This window comes from Balaenoptera acutorostrata, chromosome 6 (genome assembly GCF_949987535.1).
Source record: "Balaenoptera acutorostrata chromosome 6, mBalAcu1.1, whole genome shotgun sequence".
Classification (NCBI taxonomy): domain Eukaryota; kingdom Metazoa; phylum Chordata; class Mammalia; order Artiodactyla; family Balaenopteridae; genus Balaenoptera; species Balaenoptera acutorostrata.
The window spans coordinates 93029430-93054175 of NC_080069.1; the positions used below are offsets into that span (position 1 = coordinate 93029430).

General features: G+C 38.2%; 1 long non-coding RNA gene and 1 pseudogene across 2 annotated transcripts in view; one reads left to right on the forward strand and one right to left on the reverse strand.

Moving 5' to 3' along the window:
- LOC130708466 (uncharacterized) overlaps positions 1 to 24746 on the reverse strand; it is a 186784-nt gene that overhangs the window by 155546 nt on the left and 6492 nt on the right. Inside the window, exons 1-2 of one of the 2 annotated variants that reach the window (XR_009008710.1) lie at positions 17208 to 17285; positions 7749 to 7865 (exon numbers count right to left, since the gene is read on the reverse strand). This is a non-coding gene — a long non-coding RNA (uncharacterized LOC130708466). Of the gene's footprint in view, positions 1 to 7748; positions 7866 to 17207; positions 17286 to 24746 lie in introns of those variants that run through there. The other variant, XR_009008711.1, reaches the window with a different exon arrangement.
- LOC103000641 (transmembrane emp24 domain-containing protein 2-like) lies at positions 11647 to 12243 on the forward strand (annotated as a pseudogene).

The window sequence follows — 24746 nt, forward strand, 5'->3', positions numbered from 1 at the left end:
TTTCTCCATATTGCAATACATCGTTTGTAATCCAGGGCCAATCAAAGTCCTGAAGGACCAGTTCGACTGCTTTGAACATGTCTGGACAGTCTACTGGTGCATCATCATGGCCCAGACTAACATAAGTCTGGACTTTCAGGCAAGGATAAGGTCCTAAAGTTTAAGCCTCTGTTTCGCATTTCTAAAGGTTTTCCTAGGAAACCAGTGAAATGAGAGTTGCCTCAGTATAACTGTCTACATATATTTGAGTTCTTTATAGGTACCAGAATTATGAAGGTTATTTATTCTGGACTGTGGTCCCAGATATCTACAGCTACAATTTTGCAGGTTTTAGTACCCTGATAAACAAGTGATGTCAACCAATTTGAACTAATTAAAATTCTAAAACATTATCAGGTTATCAGAGTGGTGGGAGAAAGGGTATATGTGAGGGTTGAAGTGAAAGAAAACAAGGGGAAAAGATTACTACAGTTTCAAATATAACTGACGATGTAAGCAAGGGGTTCAAAAACTGGAAACTAAGAGAATTAGATATGCTGCCCTCCAGGATGGAAGTCTGTGGAAGCCAGTGATTTCCAAGGAGGCTTTAGACCTAAAAAGTAGGTTGCTTGGGCTTTCTGGATATCTTCTACTTTCCTCAGATTATTTTCTCCTACCTCTTTCTAGTATGTCTTCCTATGATCTATTTATTTCCTTGATGAACTTAAATCTGTGGAAACTTTTCCATTGTGAAGTCATGAAATTGCAAAAGAACTTGGAAAAATAACCAATCCCATTGGAGATAGACCTGCCTCCAACCCGGAGATCTCCTCCCGAATTTGTGGGTCATCCATTCAGTTTCTTTACCACCTAGAGTGGTATCTATCTGTGCAGATAGATGTCAGGGGCGGTTGTTTTACCATTGTGATGTAGGCACTTTGGGTCTCATATTTTGGCAATCTGAATGAATGCACTGCTTGCGAAAACCCTGAAATTCTAATGAACAGCCTGATTGTAAGCTGTCTTGGAACTAATTGAAGGAAGATGACTCAGTTCAGATAAGCAAAAGGTATATCCCCAAGAAATTCCCTTTTTGCATCTATCCCACCCTTTTCCCAGGCCTATATTCAGGGTAACTGAATAAATCTAGAAGTTGTGGGAGCTCTAATGTGGCAGTGGAGGTGAAGGTGGGGCCCACTTGCTAAGAACAGTCTGCTCTCATAAAACATTTAAAGCAAGGCAATATTTTTGCACATTTTTCTGTAATTGAATATCATTAAGATACTAAATATACAATGCATCTTGTTTTTTTTTATTCTTTCAAAAACTATCTATTGAATGCCTACTATATACCAGGCATTGGGCATTGTGCAAGGGCTAGGCGGATACAATGGTGAGCAAAGAAACAGAGAAAAGAAAGCTAAAAGACATTCATGAGTGGAAAGGGTAGGAATGGAGAAGGTGGAATAAAGGTGTGCTCCTTTATTACCAAAATCTGCATATTCTTGGGTCCTTGAATCAGAAAAAAGTAGTTACGCTGGATCCCTCTGACATGTATAGCAAGGAGAGAGACAGTGTGTGTGTTTGTGTGTGTGCTTGTGTGTGTGTATGTGTGGTGGTGGTGGTGGATTTTGGAGAAGATGAGGGACCATAAGGAGAATACCTCAATTTCTGCCCAATAGAAGTGGGAGGATGGAATCACTGATGTTCCAGAAGCTAAGAAAGGAAAAATGTAAATTATTTTCTTTACGCATGTGGTTTGCACAACATCCTCCAACATAAGACTCCCACTTGGGTCCTAAAGTTGGAAAAATCTAGGGAGTATGGAGATGGTGAACAGAGCAACAAGACTTGACATGGTATCCCAGGAGTCAGCACTAGTAGACCAACTCCTAGAGTGAGACCTTTGTAAGATATTCTTCAGGTTCATTAGCCATGTGCATTATAAATCTGGAATTAATGTCATTTACCTAAATTATAGAGATGTATTTCTCATATAAGTCCCTATATGCAGGCAAGATAGCAAAGAAGAGTTCTTTAAGTGGGGATAATGTGAAGAGCCCCTATGAAGAATTCCCTACCCTAAATCGTTATTTCCCATGTTGAATGAAATCCATTTTGTTCCACTGCTTAGAACCCATCTTTAGTCATCTCTCTATAACCACAAAAGCAGTTATAACATAGTATAGTAAAGATTCTGAAATCAGATTGCCTTGTTCACTGTGGGCTTCACCACTAATTGCTCATGTGACTCTGGGGTATGTTTCTTAATAGCTAAGAATTACATTTATTGAGCATGCAATCACCTAGCAACTACAGAGCCAAGCACTTTACATGTATTTACATGTGTCATTAATCCTCACAATACCCTATGAGGTATGAGGTAGGTAACATTATTATCATCATTATCAGATGAGGAAATTGAGGCAAGTATGTAACTTTCAGGTCCAAAACTAGTAAATTGAGGAGCTGAAATTCAAACCTAAGTAGTTTTAACTACTATACTACAGTTCCCTCACTTAAACCCTCTAAGCTACTATACCTACCTCAGACCATAGTTGTAAAGATTAAGTAAGATAGTGGTTGCAGACTTGATGGAGTGCAAAAAGTGTTCAACACTATTACTATTTCAGATAAATCGATTCTTTAAAAAAAAAAAACTGGAGCAGTACCCAGCAAATCCAATTCTACTTTACTGAGCCTCTATTATGTATTAAGCTCTGTATTAGATGCTAAAGTGATATATTGATGTATAAGACTTGATTCCTGCCCTCAAGAAACTCACAGAATTTAAAGCTTACTCACATGTTCCCCACATAAAATCCTTCAGGAGCTCTAAGTTGCTTTCAGAAAGCTCATATCCCTACCTTGGCACAAAAGACCCATCAGGATTCTACCCCTTCTAGCCTCTCTGGCCTCATCTCCTGCCACTTTCCCCATCCACACTTCAGCCTAACTGAGCTATTTATCATTCTTCAGAAGTGCAAGACATTTCATATCTCCATGACCTACAACATGCTGTCCAACTCAAATCTGTCTGGAATCCCCATCCCCTGCTAGATTAGATGCTCCCTCTCTGTGCTCCCACAGAATCCTGCACACACTCGCTGCACTTATTACATTGTACTGCAACTGTCCTGCTCATCTGTCTCCTCCACTATACTGTAAGCTTCTTGAGGACAGACTGCCGTAGTGGTCTCCTATCCTAGCTCCCAAAACAACATATGCGTGGTAGACATTCAATGAATGTGTATAGAATGAACACATTAGTGAACTGTAATTAGTGCTCTAAGGGAGGTATAACAATTTAATGGTAGAATGAGTAAAGAGTGAAACAGATTGGGAGGGTCTGCAGTGACTTCTTTAAAGAGGTGGCATCTGAATTGGCTCTTCATGGGAAGGTAATGCTTGGATCAGTGGATACATGCAGAGGACCTCCCAATAAGAAAAGGTTTGAGGAAAGGCCCTAGAAGGAACCTTTGGAGCATAATAAGTAAACCTCTATGACTAGAACATAGGAAACAAACAGAGAGGATAAGGTCACTGTGGCAATAAAACTGGGAATTGCGGAGAACCCAGATCATCAAATCTAGAAATTTTCAAGAAATTTTCAATTAAAAAAACTTACTGCTGTACTATAAAACTCTTAGAAGAAAACATAGGCAGAACACTCTATAACATAAATCACAGCAAGATCCTTTTTGACCCACCTCCTAGAGAAGTGGAAATAAGAACAAAAATAAACAAATGGGACCTAATGAAACTTTAAAGCTTTTGCACAGCAAAGGAAACCATAAACAAGACAAAAAGACAACCCTCAGAATGGGAGAAAATATTTGCAAATGAAGCAACTGACAAAGAATTAATCTCCAAAATATACAAACAGCTCATGCAGCTCAATATCAAAACAAACAAACAACCCAATCCAAAAATGGGTGGAAGACCTAAATAGACGCTTCTCCAAAGAAGATATATAGATTGCCAACAAACAGATGAAAGGATGCTCAACATCACTAATCATTAGAAAATTGCAAATCAAGACCACAATGAGGTATCACCTCACACTGGTCAGAATGGCCATCACCAAAAAATCTACAAACAATAAATGCTGGAGAGGGTGTGGAGAAAAGAACCCTCTTGCACTGTTGGTGGGAATGTAAATTGATACAGCCACTATGGAGAACAGTATGGAGGTCCCTTAAAAAACTAAAAATAGAACTACCGCATGACCCAGCAATCCCACTACTGGGCATATACCCTGAGAAAACCATAATTCAAAAAGAGACATGTACTACAATGATCATCACAGCACTATTTACAATAGCCAGGACACGGAAGCAACCTAAGTGTCCACTGACAGATGAGTGGATAAAGAAGATGTGGTACATATATACAATGGAATATTACTCAGCCATAAAAAGAAACAAAATTGAGTTATTTGTAGTGAGGTGGATGGACTTAGAGTCTGTCATACAGAGTGAAGTAAGTCAGAAAGAGAAAAACAAATACCATATGCTAACACATATATATGGAATCTAAAAAAAAAAAAAAAAGGTTCTGATGAACCTAGGGGCAGGACAGGAATAAAGACGCAGATGTAGAGAATGGACTTGAGGACACAGGGAGGGGGAAGGGTAAGCTGGGACGAAGTGAGAGAGTAGCATGGACATATATACGCTACCAAATGTAAAATAGCTAGTGGGAAGCAGCCACATAGCACAGGGAGATCAGCTCGATGCTCTGTGACCACCTAGAGGGGTGGGATAGGGAGGGTGAGAGGGAGGGGATATGGGGATATATGTATACGTATAGCTGATTCACCTCGTTATACAGCAGAAACTAACACAACATTGTAAAGCAGTTATACTCCAATAAAGATGTTAAAAAAAAAAAATCTTACTGCTACAAGTAATGTTATCCACTCCCAGTTCTTCTATTTGCATTTCTTCTCATTCATTCATAACCAACCCATGATGACCACATCAAAAATACAGGGATGTGTACAAGGAGGGATTGTAGCAAAAGGATAGAAATGGGGAAAGGAAAATAGTATGAAGAGTAGGAGGAAACAGCACTAAAATTAAAATACAAAACTGATAGGAGTGTCTCACCTGTATCAGATCAGGGACTGTCATCAGAAGTTTGATTACTCTTACATTTATTTAACTTGATGTCATTTTTTTACTACATAAATTTCTACAACAGGCCCACACTAACTTATGATGCAGAGACAGTGATCCCTGAAGGCAACCAGTATCATTTTAGAAAGGAAACCTTTTGACCCATGTACTCTGCACTCCACCCAATAAGCCACTGACATTACTAAAGAGTCAGTGCATCTGATACAGTATTAAATACAGGCTGCATCATGCAACAAAATTCACAACCACTGTACTCATTGTATTCCCTGCTTTAAGCACCAACTCAATATTTAATGCACACCTGTTAACGGGAAAGACACTGCTGTTGGCACTGACAGGGATACCTGGATTAATCTGGTATGATCCAGACCCTTAAAGAATGCACAGAATAGGTGAGCCAAATGTGTACATGATAATGCAATTCAGAGTGTCATAAATTTATGAAAAATGTAGCACGAAAGCGAAAAAGAAGCATTCATTAATCTTAACAGGAAAAATGGAGGAAGATTTCATGGCAGGGTTAACTGGGACTCCTATGAAAAGTTTTCATTGTATTTCTTTTTTTATTTTCATAATTTTTTAAAATTACAAAGGTGATATATGTTCATTATTAAAAAATCAAAAAATACAGATAAGCAAAAACTACAAATAAACCACTATATTTTAATATATACCATTTAAAATTTTTATTTATTTATAAAAATAAGAACATATTTTACATTCTTTTCAGTAAGCAGCTTGCTTCAGGCAATAATATATTACAACCATATTTCCATGTTATTTACTATACTTCTGCAACTGACTTTTATATTTAAAAGGTGCATATCACAAAAAGAGTATGCAGTAAAAGCATGTCTCCCTCCCACCCCACCCACATTATCTTATAGTTTTAAACAGAAGCAACCACTGTTACCAGCTTCTTGTGATGGTTCCACAAGTAGTCTATGAATATATGAGCATATGTGTATATATTTCTCTTTTTAAATAAATGGCAGCAATGCACTCAGCTTTGTACCTTGCTTTTCTCCCCCTAGGCAGTACACGTATCATTGCCTTGTTCCTCCTAATGGCTGCAAAGTGTTCCATTATACAGATATATAATAACTTATTCATCTAGTACCCTTTGATGGACATTCAGAATATTTCCAACCTCTTGCTATTACAGTATTGCTAGACATAGCCTTAAAATGTAAACATGCACACATTTGTGAATAATATATCTGCAGAAAAATTGCTAGAAGTGGAGTTTTAAGGTCAAAGGATATGTATATTTTTAATTTCATAGATATTACCATAGTGTCCTCCATTCAGATGGTCCTAATTTCTACTCCTGCCAGCTACAAATGAGAATGCCTACCTATTCCCTACCTGTGGCTGCCCAGCGAGATACTATTTTCCATTCCCCTCCCTGACCACACACAGACAGGTGAGGTCACTTGTCTGGTAAATGGAATAAGGAATGTGAACAGAAATGTGTGTCATATCCAGGCCACAGAAACTGAGAAGAGAATATGCATTTTCCACCCTTTCTTTGCTTTTCTACCAGCTGGAAACAGAAGATTTCAAGGCCTTAGGGAAAGAGAGAGCCACATGATACAAGGAACCCAAGTTCCTGAATCACCATATAGAGAAAAACTGTCTATCAACCGGAAACATCCACATTGGACTATTACATGAGGGAGAAATAAATTTCTATTGTATTAAGCTGCTAAAATGTTGGTGTTTATTATAATATCTTGCTTTATGCTAACTAATATACCAAGACACCCCTTTTTATATAAAACACCAGATCCACAGTCCAGAGGAATACACTTGGGAAATGCTGCTTAAGTATTTCAATGTTAAGTATGAAAATGGCTATTAAGAAAGTATCCTTCATTTCCTGGATTACCAAGAGCTGTGTTTTGTTTCTTTTTTTTTTAAATCAAGAATGGGTATTGATTATCCAATACCTTTACAATGTCTGTGGAAATGACCCTAAGATTTTTTCCTTTTACCTATTAAAGTGAGATATTGCATTAATATTTCCTAATATTGAAATAGCCTCACACTTCTAAAATAAATTGGGTTTACTTGGTTATGGTATTTTTATATGATATTGAATGCAAAAAATAACCAGAATAAAATAATATACTGGGAAATTCTTTAAACATGATTTATAAATTTTAAATTTCAATTAAGGAAGTAAAAGTAGAAGAGACCTTTCTGAAGAACAAATTTGCTATCTGGAAAAGCAAGTGAATGAGTTAACACACTATCCAGGGCAAAAATAAAAAGAAATGGAATTCCTGAATGAAAAAAAAAAAAAAAAAAGGAAACAGAAGGCAGGCCTAGAAGGCCTAAGCGGAAATAAATAAAAGAAGTTCCAGAGGGAGAGCAAAGACCATACTGGAGAAAGCAATAATCAAAACACAGTACAACAGAATTAAAAAAAAAAAAAAACACACACACAATACAAGAAAACTACCCTCAGGAGGAGACTAGAGTTGTCAGAACAAAAGCAATCATTGAGTGCCAGGCAGGATAATTGAAAAAAGGCGTACATTTAGATATATCCTCATGAAATTTCTGAAGTTTAAGAATAAAGAAAAAATATAAGCTTTCAGAAAGAAAGAACAGGTTACTTACAAACGAATGAGCTCGAGGCTGGCAATGGGCACGGATAAGAACGTAGGCTCTGAAGTAAGACTACCTGGGTTCAAATCTTGGTGTGAACTTGGTCAAGTACTTAACTTCTTTGCGCTTCTGTAAAACAGGGATGATGATCGTACTTAGCTTCTGAGGTTGGTTGGAAGCAGTATTTGCGATAACACATAGAAGGTCTGGCACATCATTTGAGCCACCCAATTCCTATCTGTTAACACTGAAAGCTGTATCAGAGAGTCAAAACTCTGCACACTTTTGAGAGGACAAAAGCCTGCCCCCTCCCCAGAGCTTAATGTGTGGCACTAATGACCTGAAGAGGTGGCTGGACTAGCTCACCAGAATGCCTCTAGTGGTACCTGAGGTCCATGCTAGTGAGAAGTGAAATGATGGGCGGAAGGAATCTCACTGATGATTGTTTAATGTGAACAAGGCAATGACAACAGGTTTTTGGCCTAGAGCGAAGATTATCAGAGAAGAAGAAGTTGTAGGCTCTGTCAAAAGTAAATGGACTCACAGTGGAATCTCTTGAAGTCAGTGAGGACTCTCCTACAGTCTTACTGTTATTCAGGACTCTCCAAAAAGTGAAACAGTATGGGACCTGTGGCTGCCTGATTTGGGTGTCATAAAAAGTTATTTCATTCATTCAGCAAATTCTTTGAGCACACCTATGTGTCAGGAACTACACTGGGGATCTAACTGTAAACAAGACACACCAAGCCCCTTCCCTTAAAGAGTTTACATATATGGGGACTTCCCTGGTGGCACAGTAGTTAAGAATCCACCTGCCAACGCAGGGGACACGGGTTCAATCCCTGGCCTGGGAAGATCCCACATGCTGCGGGACAACTAAGCCCGTGTGCCACAACTACTAAGCCTGAGCTCTAGAGCCTGTGAGCCACAACTACTGAGCCCATGCGCCACAACTACTGAAGCCCACACACCTAGAGCCTTTGCTCCACAACAAAAGAAACCACCACAATGAGAAGCCTGCGCACCACAACGAAGAGCAGACCCCACTCGTTGCAACTAGAGAAAGCCCACACGGAGCAACAAAGACCCAACAGGCCAAAAAAAAATTTTTTAATTAAAAAAAAAAAAGAAATAGAAAATATGAACAGACCAATCACAAATAATGAAATTTAAACTGTGATTAAAACTCTTCCAACAAACAAAAATCCAGGACCAGATGGCTTCACAGGTGAATTCTATCAAACATTTAGAGAACAGCTAACACCCATCTTTCTCAAACTCGTCCAAAAAATTGCAGATGAAGGAATAGTCCCAAACTCATTCTATGAGGCCACCATCACCCTGATACCAAAACCAGAGATATTACAAAAAAAGAAAATTACAGACCAATATCACTGATAAATATAGATGCAAAAATCCTCAACAAAATACTAGCAAAAAGAATCCAACAACACAGTAAAAGGATCATACACCATGATCTAGTGGGATTTATCCCAGGGATGCAAGGATTCTTCAATATACACAAATCAATCAATGTGCTACACCATATTAACAAATTGAAGAATAAAAACCATATGATCATCTCAATAGATGCAGAAAAATCTTTTGACAAAATTCAACACCCATTTATGATAAAAACTCTCCAGAAAGTGGGCATAGAGGGAACCTACCTCAACATAATAAAGGCCATATATGACAAATCCACAGCAAACATCATTCTCAATGGTGAAAAACTGAAAGTATTTCCTCAAATAACAGGAAAAAGACAAGGATGTCCACTCTCACTACTATTATTCAACATAGTTTTGGAAGTCCTAGCCATGGCAATCAGAGAAGAAAAAGAAATAAAAGGAATACAAATTGGAAAAGAAGTAAAACTGTCACCGTTTGCAGATGACATGATACCATGCATAGAGAATCCTAAAGATGCCACCAGAAAACTACTAGAGCTAATCAATGAATGTGGTAAAGTTGCAGGATACAAAATTAATGCACAGAAATCTCTTGCATTCCTATACACTAACAACGAAAGATCAGAAAGAGAAATTAAGGAAACAATCCCACACTCACCATTGCAACAAAAAGAATAAAATGCCTAGGAATAAACCTACCTAAGGAGGTAAAAGACCTGTACTCAGAAAATTATAAGACACTGATGAAAGAAATCAAAGATGACACAAACAGATGGAGGGATATACCATGTTCTTGGATTAGAAGAATCAATATTGTGAAAATGACTATACTACCGAAGTAATCTACAGATTCAATGCAATCCCTATCAAATTACCAGTGGCATTTTTTACAGAACTAGAACAAAAAATCTTAAAATTTGTATGGAGACACAAAGGACCCCGAATAGCCAAAGCAGTCTTGAGAGAAAAAAAAGGAGCTAGAGGAATCAGACTCCCTGACTTCAGACTATACTACAAAGCTACAGTAATCAAGACAATATGGTACTGGCACAAAAACAGAAATACAGATCAATGGAACAGAATAGAAAGCCCAGAGATAAACCCATGCACCTATGGTCAACTAATCTATGACAAAGGAGGCAAGGATATACAATGGAGAAAAGACAGTCTCTGCAATAAGTGGTGCTGGGAAAACTGGACAGTTACATGTAAAAGAAAGAAATTAGAACACTCCCTAACACCATACACAAAAATAAACTCAAAATGGGGTAAAGACCTAAACGTAAGGCTGGACACTATACAGGAAAACATAGGGAGAACTCTCTTTGACATAAATCACAGCAAGATCTTTTTTGACCCACCTCCTAGAGTAATGGAAATAAAAACAAAAATAAACAAATGGGACCTAATGAAACTTCAAAGCTTTTGCACAGCAAAGGAAGCTATGAACAAAACGAAAAGACAACCCTCAGAATGGGAGAAAATATTTGCAAACAAATCATCAGACAAAGGATTAATCTCCAAAATATACAAACAGCTCATGCAGCTCAATGTTAAAAAAACAAACAACCCAATCAAAAAATGGGCAGAAGACCTAAATAGACATTTCTCCAAAGAAGACATACAGATGGCCAAGAAGCACATGAAAAGCTGCTCAACATCACTAATCATTAGAGAAATGCAAATCAAAAGTACAATGAGGTATCACCTCACACCAGTTAGAATGGGCATCATCAGAAAATCTACAAACAACAAATGCTGGAGAGGGTGTGGAGAAAAGGGAACCCTCTTGCACTCTTGGTGGGAATGTAAATCGATACAGCCACTATGGAGAACAGTATGGAGGTTCCTTAAAAAACTAAAAATAGAATTACCATATGACCCAGCAATCCCACTACTGGGCATATACCCAGAGGAAGCCATAATTCAAAAAGACACATGCACCCCAATGTTCACTGCAGCACTATTTACAATAGCCAGGACATGGAAGCAACCTAAGTGTCCATTGACAGATGAATGGATAAAGAAGATGTGGTACCTATATACGATGGAATATTACCCAGCCATAAAAAGGAATGAAATTGTGTCATTTGCAGAGACGTGGATGGACCTAGAGACTGTCATACAGAGTGAAGTAAGTCAGAAAGAGAAAAGCAAATATCGTATATTAACGCATATATGTGGTATCTAGAAAAATGGTACAGATGAACCAGTTTGCAGGGCAGAAATAGAAACACAGATGTAGAGAACAAACGTATGGACACCAAGGGGGGAAAGTGGCAGTGGGGGGATGAATTAGGAGATTGGGATTCACGTATATACACTAATATGTATAAAATAGATAACTAATAAGAACCTGCTGTATAAAATTTTTTTTTTGATTTAAAAAAAAGATATGAAAAAAAAACCCCACAATATTGTGGAGAAGGCAGCAGTGGCAGCAGCGACGGCAGCTCTGGAGATGCAGTCCCGGTCCTGGCTTCAACCCCAGCCCCATCATGGTGGCACTTGCTGAGCTCCTGGCCGCCCTCCTGGCCACAGCCTCGGGCTACTTTGTCAGCATCGACGCACATGCCGAGGAGTGCTTCTTCGAGCGGGTCACCTTGGGCACCAAGATGGGCCTCATCTTCGAGGTGGCTGAGGGCAGCTTCCTGGACATTGACGTGTAGATTACAGGGCCTAATAATAAACGAATTTATAAAGGAGACTGGGAGTCCAGTGGGAAATACACATTTGCTGCTCACATGGATGGAACATACAAGTTTTGTTTTAGCAGCAGAATGTCCAACATGACTCCAAAGATAGTGATGTTCACCGTTGATATTGGGGAGGCCCCAAAAGGACAAGACATGGAAACAGAAGCTCACCAGAACAAGCTACAAGAAATGATTAATGAGCTCACAGTGGCAATGACAGCTGTAAAGCATGAACAGGAATACATGGAAGCTCAGGAGCGAATACACAGAGCAGTCAATGACAGCACAAACAGCAGAGTGGTCCTTTGGTCCTCCTTTGAAGCTCTTGTTCTAGTTGCCATGACATTGGGATGGATCTACTACCTGAAGAGATTTTTTGTAGTCCGGAAGGTTGTTTAAAAAGCCTTTTCCTGATGGTCCCAAACTCATAATTCACTGTTTACCAAACATCTTGGGCATAATAATGTCATTACTTTCTATGTTTTTATTTTCTGAACTGTACATTCACAGCTTATGTTTCTTTGTAATTAATAGATATTGGGGGGAAAACACTTTTTCAGGAAAATTAGAGTGAAAATTTGACATTTGATTGGCATAATTTCGTATTTGAATTCTTCCTCCCTTATACAGGTCCTTCCAGAACTCAGACGCTCTAAGTTGAATATAGGTGTATAGTCCTTATTATATCTTCTTTCCTTTTGCTTTCATAATAAAATGCAGTTTGTTCCGGATAGTACTTTACTGATAGCACTTTACTAAAATGACTGCAATTCTTGGGATCCCTAATCCTGCAGTTCAAGTCATTAAAGATTCATTTTGTTGAGTCCTTATGAGAAACAACAATCTGAATCTTGACATTTTCTGTCCAGCCGAAAATGGCAGAGCCCTGTGACTTAGAAGATGCTACCAGGTGGTATTTTCATACTTTGTCTACCTTGCTTTTGCTTTAAAGATAAGTCTTAAACCAACAACCTTTCCCCCCCGCCAAAGTTTTACTCTGAACCTTAGAACTCAGTCACCGCCAGTTAAAATTGTTGACACAAGCAGCTAATAACCGTTTTTTGGTTTCTGCCTAACCGTGTAAGAAGTCTCTGTTAAAGCCAGTTCTCTGGGTGTTTCAGCGAACGGTAGCGCTTTTTCTCTCTGTGCTGGCACATCCACTTCTCTACTCTTGGCACGTAGGAGGTATGCATTCAGTACTAGGAAAAATCTGGGTTTCTGATGCCAAAGGGTTAAAGCCTCCTGGATTTCTTTGCAGTGATATACAGCCACCGTTTCATTTTTGATCAGTGGCATTTTGGTCACTGTTTAATTAGGGTACTGAACATCACTGTCAGTACCAGGGTTTTTGTTTTTGTTTTTCTTGGGTTTTTCTTTTCTTTTGAACTTTGTTTTGTATAAAACGAAATGACTTTCTCTGATGATGGGTTTAAAATTAAAGGAGCATCTAGTTGTGGTGTGGGGATGATCCAGAATTATGTTGTGACTGATGTATATTAGTTACTTGTGCTTTTTTTTTTTTTGGATCTTTGCAAGGGGAAAACTACAAGTAATGAGCTTTATATAATTAATTTAAATTTGTTACAGGTTTTCATGTTCAGGATAAACAATTTTTCAACCTGGGGTGAAAATACTTGCAACAGTTTCAGGTGACTGTGTTTTACCTTAGGACAACTGTTGCATTCCAATTTGTGTGCGCATGTGTGTGAAAACATTTCAAAATTGAGTTAAAATATGTAAATTTAAAATTGGTTGTGTATCTAATCTGCCCCAGGTTCAGTAAATAAACAATTCTTTAAAAAAAAAAGAGTTTACATATGGATCTTGACTTATATGACCCAAATGAGAATGCCCACGTAATGTAAGAAACCTATCCTACTGATTTAAGCCATTACCAAAACATACACACACACCTTTTAGTCCAATTACACAAGAAACAAAAAAAACCAACTTTTAATATTGTTAATCATGAATAGTCAGATGTTACTTTAACTTAATTTAGTCCCTTTTTTTATAGTTCTGCAAATGCAAAGCTAGCATAACGATTTGGTGGAACTCTTGTGTTAATTAGTTCAATTCTAGTTACTAAGCACTTAGCACCAACCAGAAATATTTTAAATGTTCCTCTTTGTATACTAGCTAAAAATTCCCCAGCCCATTTTCCCACCTTCAGACAGAAGATTATTTCTTCAATCCAAAAGGAAGATATTAAATTAAATGGCATACAATGAATATAGTGGGTTGAATTGGTGGTCCCTGAAAAGATAGATACATGTCCTAATGCCTGGAAACTGTGAATGTTACCTTATTTGAATAAAGAGTCTTTGCAGGTGTAATTAAAGATCTTGAGATGAGGAAATCATCCTGGCTTACTAGGTGGGTCCTAAATGCAATAACAAGTGAAGTATTAAAGTCAGTCCTTATAAGAATCAATCCTTATAAGAGTCCTTATAAGAGAAAGGCAAAGAGAGATTTGAGACAGACATAAGAGGAAAAGACACAGAATAGAGAAGGAGGAGGCTATGTGACCACAAAGGCAGAGACTGGAGTGAGGTGACCATAAGCCAAGGAGTGCCAACAGCCATCAGAAGGTGAAAGAGGCAAAGAATGAATTCTCCCCTAGAGCCTCCGGAGGGAGTGAAGCCCTGACAACACCTTGATTTCAGACATCTAGCCTCCAGAACCATGAGAGAATAAATATCTGTTGTTTATGCCACCCAGTTTGTGGAAATTTGTTACAGCAACCATAGGAAGCTAATACAGTGAACAAAGGCATTTTGGTAAGGAATCATGGGTTGAAGCCCCACTCCTGTCATTCAGTCCCTATTTGCTCTTTAGTAAGTTGGTTAGCCTCTCTGAGCCTCCGTGACCTTATTTGTAAAAATGGGATAATCAAACCTGTGCTGCTATCCTCCAGGGTTCTGATAAGAATCAAATGAGATCATACAGGTGAAAACATTCAGAATACTGTAAAATCCTTTACAAATATGAATTATTATTCTTATACTTTATCTGGAATTTAATGAGGTTTGGAGTCCAGGCTCTTTATTCAAGCCCACTTGCTGCAACCCTTTACACAAATCAGCACTTGTCTAATTTTAACAATGCCAACATTATATCAATTTCTAATATTAAATTTTATTTATAGAATTAAACTATCACTAATATACATAGTACCTCTTTAGTGCTAGGATTTAATGAAGAAAGTCTAATTACCACTAACCTTATCATCCATTTCACTTCCCTCCAGATATCTTCTACTACTGTCACACTAATTTAGAAAAGAGACCATCTAATTGGTTTATTGCCCCCATATACATTAACAAATCAGTTCTAACTGATTTGCCTTCAATAATATCTGTGAACTCACTTAACACAATCATAATTCTTTCTCTAGCTGACATTAATTATTATTCCTTACTGAATTTTTCTTGGCTAAGAATGAATCATTAATAACCTCTTCCTCCTATTTTCTGGTTTTCCCCAATAGGTGGATCCTGATCTACTGCCAGACCTAGTTTCACCTTTCCTGAAATCAAGTATATTTATGAAGTATAACCATAAACTAAGGATATCGTTCCACAAGTTATGCACAAAAGTTTCATAACTCTATAATCTCACTTTATCCATGTACGAGTTTATATTTTCTAGAGAATTTTTCCATTTTTATTTCACAAGAAACATCATCAAACATATTCCAAACTATTGAGATGCTAGTTCTACTGCAAGCTTCAAATTTCTTTCCTTCAGGGGACTTTCCTGGTGATGCAGTGGTTGAGAATCCACCTGGCAATGCATGGGACACGGGTTCGAGCCCTGGTCCAGGAAGATCCCACATGCCGCAGAGCAACTAAGCCCGTGCACCACAACTACTAAGCCTGCGCTCTAGAGCCTGCAAGCCACAACTACTGAGCCTGTATGCCACAACTACTGAACCCGTGCACCACAACTACTGAAACCCGTGTGCTCTAGGGCCCATGCTCCGCCACAAGAGAAGCCACCGCAATGAGAAACCTGTGCACCGCAACAAAGAGTAGCCCCCGCTCGCTGCAACTAGAGAAAACCTGCATGCAGCAACAAAGACCCAACACAACCAAAAAAAAAAAAAATTTCTTTCCTTCAGTGCAAGAGTTTGACATTAAAAATAAAGAAATAGTACTCTGATGATGCAGTCTTTATTTTCTTGTGCCATAATCATTCTTTTCTATATCAGAATTGAAAGATATTCAAATTTTCCTTAGATCTAACACAGAGTACCATAAACATTTTATTCTTTGAAATTTTGTCTCTTCAGAGTAACTTAAAAGATTTTTTCCCAAACAGAAGTTCAAAACAGTAAAAACTTGAATGGGCTTTTGAGATTTCTAAATGTAATAATCACTTGCAATTATTATTATCAATAACACACATCCTTAAGATGAGATGTCCTTCAAGAACGCATTAGGTGTCCCTACCAAGCCACTGAATTGTAGGCAGTATGTTATTTTAATATACTTCACTACGTTTCCATAAGTAGAAGTTAAATCACTTCTAAGATGTAAATTAAACACTTGGTTCTCAGGATCACCACTAAAAATTTCAAATCAGAAGTTACACTTAGGAAATCCACAACCATTATTTTGTATAAATACATATGAATACTACTCTATGGCATTATCCATAACTTTAAATATAGGCTTTACCCACCTACAAATGGGTTTATAAAGGTACCTACTATAGCACCTCAGATCAATAAGAAATTTAGTAACAATGGTTTCCTAACTCTCTGGTCTCTAAATGACCTACATAAAAGTAAACTGTGAACCTCTTCCAACAACCATTAGCCTCTACATTTTTCAGACAATCGGATCCCACATGAGACTGCCAAAATACTACTTATTCTGTGAAATGTACTAATCCTCCTGATCAGGAAAACTGGAACTAACGATCTTCATTAAGAATTTTAACTCTGGATTCTCAGAGTACTTGTTAAGAAACAAAAAACATCCTATGAAGCCGTCCATTCCCCAGTCACCCATCTTAGCAACCAAGTGTAGAACCTGGCTCCTCGCCACTAGAGGGGGGTGTTTCTTCTATTGGTTTCTCTTTCCCCGAATTTGGCTTACCAGAATTTCTGGTTCAACTAGAAATAAGCCTCAAGATCAACATCCTGACCTTTATTTCCCCTTCATACTGTGTGGCCCTTTCTTTTTATTTCAGGCTGTAAGCTACCACTAAAATATCAACTTCAAACCCTGATTACCTGTACAATTATGTCCCATGTCATATTTCATTGCCTTTTTACAAACAAACAAGATACACAGAGCTAATTCTAGAGACTTTGACATTAGTTCATCTGAAAAAAATCAGAAAATGCAACCAACCTTGCTTATTCTTTTTCAGGAAAAAGGCTTTTTTTCATTTTCCATGTTCACATTATTTCATTTGAATCACAACAAAACTACAGAAAAGAATTGAACAATTAGTAACACATTCCAAAGAAGAAACTTTATGTCTTTAAGTGACTTGCCCAAGATTTCAGGTAGCAAATAGTGAAGCCATAATGAAGACTCAAGTGCCCTGACCCCTAGACATTTCTGGTGCTACCTGTTCTATGCCATGAGTAAAAGGCACTAGATGAGAAAATGGACTGAGAACTGACCTACTCTTACTTTTGCCATTCCAGTCTAGAGCAAACAGCTGTGTGACTACTTAACTCACTATTATTTCTGGCAAAGATTATAAACGTCTTAGACTAGCCCCCACTGGCCATAAAGTCACAAAGTGAGACAGGAGTAGATGAGAGAGATAAAGGAAAAGAGAGGCTCAGGGGAGAAGGAAGAGATGAAAGTAAATCTATTAAACAATTTTGAGGCCAGGCATAAGATGCTAAGTATACAAGAAGAGGGACCAAGATGCATCGAGGAATCAGAATCAGAATCAGGAAAAGAACAAATGAATGACAAAAAGAAGCAGTCACACCACCAGATATTCAAATGATCCAAAAGGCTCCAGAAGAGGGACTTCTCTGGTGGTCCAGTGGTTAAGACTCCATGCTCCCAGTGCAGGGGCCCAGGTTTGATCCCTGGTCAGGTAACTAGAGCCCACATGCCGCAACTAAGAGCCCACATGCTGCAACTAAAGATCCTGCATGTGGCAACAAAGATCCCGTGTGCTGCAACTAGGACTTGGTACAGCCAAATAAATAAAATAAATAAATGTTTTTAAAAAAAGACTCCAGAAGAGATGATGGCAGCTGGCTGATTCCTTGCTGCTTTCTGTGAAGAACGCTGGTTCTTCTGTGAAGAACCTCTAAGGGTAGAGGCCCTTAGAGAAGACTGAGACAAGAACTGGCCAGTTAAAATCTGCACCCACTTTCTGAAGCCATAAGACAGGGGAGGGAAGAGCCCCAATAAAAGGAAATTCATCAAAATAAAATCAAAACCGTTTGACATGAATCTGCTTGGGACAAAGTGAGTATACCACTCAGAATGCTTTTGGCTGCAAGTGACAAAATCCCAGATCATGCTGGCTTACACAATAAGGAACTGTATTATCTCACAGACCTGGAAGTTCAGAGGTAAGGCAGACCAAGTACAATACAATCAGCAGTTCAGTAAGGTCATCAAGAGCTCAGGTTTCCTCTCTCTGTTCTGCCATCTTCTAGATCAGCTTCCTCCAAAGCTAGTTTCTCTCATTACCCTAAGATGTCTTGAGCAGTTCTAGCTATCATATTCAGACATAACAGCATCAGAGGAAGAAGAGGCACCATCTCTTTCTTTTATCTCTTTTTAGGGTCAAGAAAACCTTTCTCAGAAGCACCCCGGCCCTCCTTCAGGCTTCCCTTCACATCTCATTGGCCAAAATAGGTTACAGGCCATTCCTAACCCTTCATTAGCAGAGGAAATGGGATTAACCATGACTGCTTAGACTCATCATCTAGGGTGGAATTAATGCTGGGTAGTCAATCACTATGACCATACCATGGGAAAGTTATAATGATGAGTATTATTGTGGCATTGTTTTCACTCCATAACAAACCTATAATTTATTATGTTGCTTCCAAGATCTTAACGATGAGGCATGTGCTTTGCCCGAAATTCAGATAATTACACTTTGCTCACATTCCATATTTGACATCATAAACTTTTCTATCAGTTAGAAAACATTTTATTACAATTTTCTTGGTCAATCCACTATTTAAAAAAAAAAAAAAACTTTAATGCAATATTTTAGAGCAAGAATGGTAAATAAGTTTGTCACAGCAACTCCAGTAGCTACAGCTACTTAGAATCCCATTTCAAGAAAGATCCAAAGATGAGTTTGGACCCAATAAGTAATAGTGCCATGACTGATTAGTGATGTCTACCATGTACTCAAGTTTGCGCACAACACATAGCACCTATCTGCCAACCCTGATTTAGAGAAAATCTATTTAAATAATTTCCCTCCAATGACAATGGATCTCTCTGCCTTATTTTTATTTTAGTCAGGAGCCAATCTAATTCCTACCCTCTCTTTATTATTCTCATCTAATTTATATATTTATACACATAATATACATCAAGCATGAACTCCAAAAATTACTTTATAGATAATCAGAGCGTTCCACAGGGACCCTTTTGTAAATACATAGAAAGGGTTGGCAGAATGGCTTAATTTACAAACTGTCTCACTTAAATAAAGCAGGGGGGGGTGTCTTTGGGGCCCAGGCTAGTTGTGGATCTCAGCAGGCTTCAGGGACAGAAGGAAAAAGAGAATGGCGATCTATTCCCAATTAATGTGGACTGGCCCACAGTTGCAGGTCAAAAGGCAGAAAGGAACCAAAGCCTAAACCTGGACAAAGGTGACTAATCAATCATTGGAGAATGCTTAAATAATGGCAGATTACAAACAGTATGCAGAGTTTATGTGTATAAAATGCATTTGAAAAGATAGGAAAGGACAACGTTGGTTATTCTTGGGTAAATTAATTTATGGCTTTTTTTTCCTTTTGTCCTTCTACTCATCTACATTTTTTCTGAGTGTCCTGTACTGCACATACACTGCCTTTTTAATGAGGGGGAAAAAAACCAATAATGGAAACATGTTTTTATCTTATCCCTCGATGTTTTGGTTGTTCCAATTAACCTCTTATTGCCTTGTAGTTAAGATCGAGTTTGTCCAACTATGCTATTGTTGGGCAGCTAGGTTGTCTTAACCTTTTGGTATCACAAGCAACAAAGTGCTCTTGTAGTTGAAAATTAATTTGAAATATAAAAGAAGGAAATTAGAAAAATCTCTAGAAAATGGACCAAAAGTGTTTAAACACCCCATAATATACTAAAAGTATCACTACTCAAAAATTAATAACTTAGGATATTCACACCAAATAATTGTTTTAACCAAATTGTCCAGTTGACCAGTTTACTTTCAACTAAATTATATTTGGACAAAATTGATTTTGGCCAAAATAACTTTAAGTCAAATTGGTATGGGACAGAGTATACTACCAGCATCAGAGGAAAGTCTAAATGCAGAGATAAGAAATAGCCACACACACCCCCCAAAAAGGTTCAATAATAAGGAACTGGCAAGTCTGAAAGAGAAACATCACCTGGGGCAATGTTTCAAAGTAGAAGGAAGTGTTTATCAAAAAGCTATAAAACTAGTCCAAGTAGCTTAGAAAGTGCTAGTAAGGATATCAAGTAAATTCACTTTCAGCTGCCTGCTTGGACACTCTCCCCTAGGTAGAACAATGCTGGGTTTTCCCCAGGTTCCCTAGATGAAAAAACTTAATCTGTTTGGAGTTCAAATTGAGGATGTATGTTCCCCAAATCATTCATCCACGATCACTTTCCCAGTAAATGAGGTTCTGGAACTGGCCACTGCATGATGGGGAATCCAAACCACTTCTTGGGCATATTATGGTTCCCTATCCCAAATTATAGAGGGTAATATCCCATATTGTCAGACAAGCAGAGGTAGCAGATGATGTGAATTTGCACGGAAAGAAGCAATCTGAACTGGATTGCCTCAGGAGTAAAAGACCCAGGTAGTGGGTTTCAGCTTCTAGAATAGCTGGGTAGCATGGCCAGAGAGAGTTAGAAGACATCTCTGGCTTGAACATTCTTCGAAGGAACCTGATTACAGTTAAGATTTCTTTTTAGCCCATTATTGCTCCATGGAAAATCCTGGAGAGCTTTCTGAGCAGCCTGTATTCATTCAAATAATAACTGGCTGTCAGGCTGCTGGTGTTGCTGAGGTAAGCAGAGAGGTAGCAGGGTAGAAGGCAAAGACATCTATGCCATTAAAGAAGGCATTCTGTAGGAAGGAAAACAGAGAACTGCATTTATATTCAGTCACAGCAAAGTAGGTGTGAAAAAACAAGATAGACGAATCAATTTGTTTCTAGGAAAAAGCGAAACAATGTAGAGAGGGACTATTCACAAATGGTGTTGGGGCAACTGAGTAGCCATTTGGAAAATAATTAATTTGGATCTATGTCTCATACCATACACTAAGAAAAATGCATCAAAAAACTTAAGTGTAAAATAGAAGCCATAAAAGTAGTGGTAGAAGACAATATGAGAGAATTCTTTTATAACCTTGTAGTGGGGCAGGCTTTTCTAACTATGACACAAAACCCAAAAGTCATAAAAGAGAAAACTGACAAATTCAACTACATTTTAGGAAAAATCTACATGGCAAAACACTACAAGCAAAGACAAATGACAAACTGGGGTCAGGGGGGATGATGCAACTCATTTTACAGAGGGCAAACCTCCGTATTATAAACCTCAGCTACAAGTTGATTTTCAAATGACCACCCCCCCAAAAGAAGAAAAGAATATAAGCGATACTTCACAGAAAAGGAAATACAAATGGCTTTTAAACATATGAAAAAATATTCAAACTCACTCTTTAAAAGAAATAAAAATTAAAACCACACTAAGATAACAATTTTCACCCACTGGATTGGAAAAAATCCAAAAGTTCAATAACACATTTTGTTGGCAAGAACACGGGTAGTCAGGCACTATTATACATTTCTGGTGGGGGTATAAATTATACAGCCTCTATGAAGGGCAATTTGGTAGTACCTATAAAACCACTATGAGATACACTCTTTGACCAGCAATTCCACTTTTAGGAATTTACCCTACAAATATATTTGTACAAGTGTGAAATAATCTATGTAACAAAAGTATTTACTGCAGCATTGTTTCTAATAGCAAAAGATTGAAAACTTCCCAAATATCCATCAATATGGTACTGATTAAATAAATGATGCTATAGCCACACAATGATGTGGAAGAGATCTCCAAGACATAGTGTTAAAGTGAAATACACCTCATATATTTTTCCACTGTTATGGAAAAAACACCAAGATACACTGTTGAGTGAAAAAGGCAGAATGGAAGCATAAGCTTCAATTTGTATAAAAAAGGAAAGGAAAACAGAATTTATATTTGTATTGGCTTGGATATGCATTTTAAAACTCTAGGAGGGGGGCTTCCCTGGTGGCGCAGTGGTTGAGAATCTGCCTGCTAATGCAGGAGACACGGGTTCGAGCCCTGGTCTGGGAAGATCCCACATGCCACGGAGCGGCTGGGCCCGTGAGCCACAGCTGCTGAGCCTGCGCGTCTGGAGCCTGTGCCCCGCAACGGGAGGGGCCGCGATAGTGAAAGGCCCGCGCACCTCGATGAAGAGCGGTCCCCGCACCGCGATGAAGAGTGGCCCCCACTTGCCGCAACTAGAGAAAGCCCTCGCACGAACCGAAGACCCAGCACAGCCAAAAATAAATAAATTAATTAATTAAATAAATAAATTTAAAAAAAAAAAAAAAAAAAAACTCTAGGAGGATAGGAACTGAGTAGATGGTGGACAGGAGTGGAAGGGAAACTTTTTTATTTCTAAACATTTTGTTGTTTGAGTCATGTGAATGCATTACCTTTTCAAAAGTTAAATCTTAAGATTTAATATATTAAATGTTTAGAAAATATAATTTGAGTTCCTAGATAATATTCTACATTTATGCCCCTCAGTCTATGGGTGATAGATGGTAGACAAGTGACAAGAGGCCTTGAACTGTAAAGCAAAGTGAGGGTTACAGTAGGAAATCTTATGACTAGAAGTGAAGAACTTACCAATGAACAGGTTATACAGACCCAGGGTAGAGACAGTAAAGAAAAGAGGGAAGGACACCACCTTGTGAAAGTATCGGAGCAAAAGTGCCACATCGAAATAAAGAGATAAGCCAGAGATTAACTCTTGAGGGGGTTTAGGATCAAAAGGTGATATAATTCCTTAGGATACTTGAATTCATTAGTTCAAACACAGATGTCACAGAGTGCTGTGACTCAGGGGTACTGCCCTCAATATGGACAACTAGATGTGTCTGTAGTCTAGCCGCAATGGAGGGACAGGCGTTTCAGAAGCAGCAGCACAGTGATGTACAGCAGGTCTTCTCTGCTGCTCTCTCATGCTGAACCCCTGAGCGAAACTCTCTCAGAAAAGTTAATAAGGCCACAAGGCTGGTTATGATAAAGAAAATAGAATATTTTGAATAAAGCTTCTTGAAAACTGCTTTCATTCATTCATCAAATGTTTACAGAGCACCTACTCTGTGCCAAGAACTGCTCCGTGGGCTCAGTAAATTCATCCCCCAAAATAAATATGTCCAAGATAATTTAAACAAAAAGGCATTTTAAAAGATTCTGAGGTAAATAGAAGCTTCTCACACACAAAAAATTTAAATATAAAAAGTCACTAGGGGGCTTCCCTGGTGGCGCAGTGGTTGGGAGTCTGCCTGCCAATGCAGGGGACGCGGGTTCGAGCCCTGGTCTGGGAGGATCCCGCATGCCGCGGAGCGACTGGGCCCGTGAGCCACAATTCCTGAGCCTGCACGTCTGGAGCCTGTGCTCCGCAACAAGAGAGGCCGCGATAGTGACAGGCCCACGCACTGCGATGAAGAGTGGCCCCCACTTGCCGCAACTGGAGAAAGCCCTCGCACAGAAACGAAGACCCAACACAGCCATAAATAAATAAATAAATAAATAAACAAACAAACAAAAAAACACCAAAAAGTCACTAAAAAGTTAACTGGCAACTATAAAGTGCCATGAAACTATGGTAAATGGATTTCAAATTGTATACAGGTTACCCTGTTGTTTTAAAAAAGTGAAATTAATGACTTAACATATGAATTTAAAATAAGATAATCATTTTCAGAAATTAGAAATGAGTAAAATTTAATAATTTTACTAAACTTAAAAAGTATCAATATAAATCTTTAAAATATGGCTTTCTATTCTCATCACTACAATTGATAAAACAGGAAAACATAACTGGAAAAGAGAACTAATTCAGAACAGATATCAGGGAAGAATTTTTCCAGTAGTGAACTATAAACATGAGTAACAAATAATGAAAAACATATTATGGCAAAAAATTAGAATCAGTTATAATTACATGATCTAAGTAAGAAACCAGATACCTAAATATGTAGAAGAGGCATTTAAAAAGTAGCCCTAAATTAATGGACAAACCATGTTTTTACTATCCAAACCTAACTCAGATAATACATAAATCTGCAATGTGTTAAGATTCGGGTATTTCCCAATGCCTATAAAGTCAGCTCTTATTTATCCATAAAAATGTATCCAACAGCAAACCAGCAAGTTTGCAAACAGAATTTATTGTATTCTTCCTGTTTGATTTGCTAACATTTTTCCAACTTAATACCTACTTGGTACTTTCCTTTTGACCTGCCTTCTCAATATTTCACTTTCTCTATTTATACTCCAAAAGGAGATGTAAAGACTTACAAGCCCACCATCACCAGTCCTTTTCTAGGAAAAAGCAAAAAGGACAGTTCTGCCTCAGCTGCTACATTTAAGAAGAAATGATTCATGCTTAGCATGCAGTGAGAATCAGAAAAG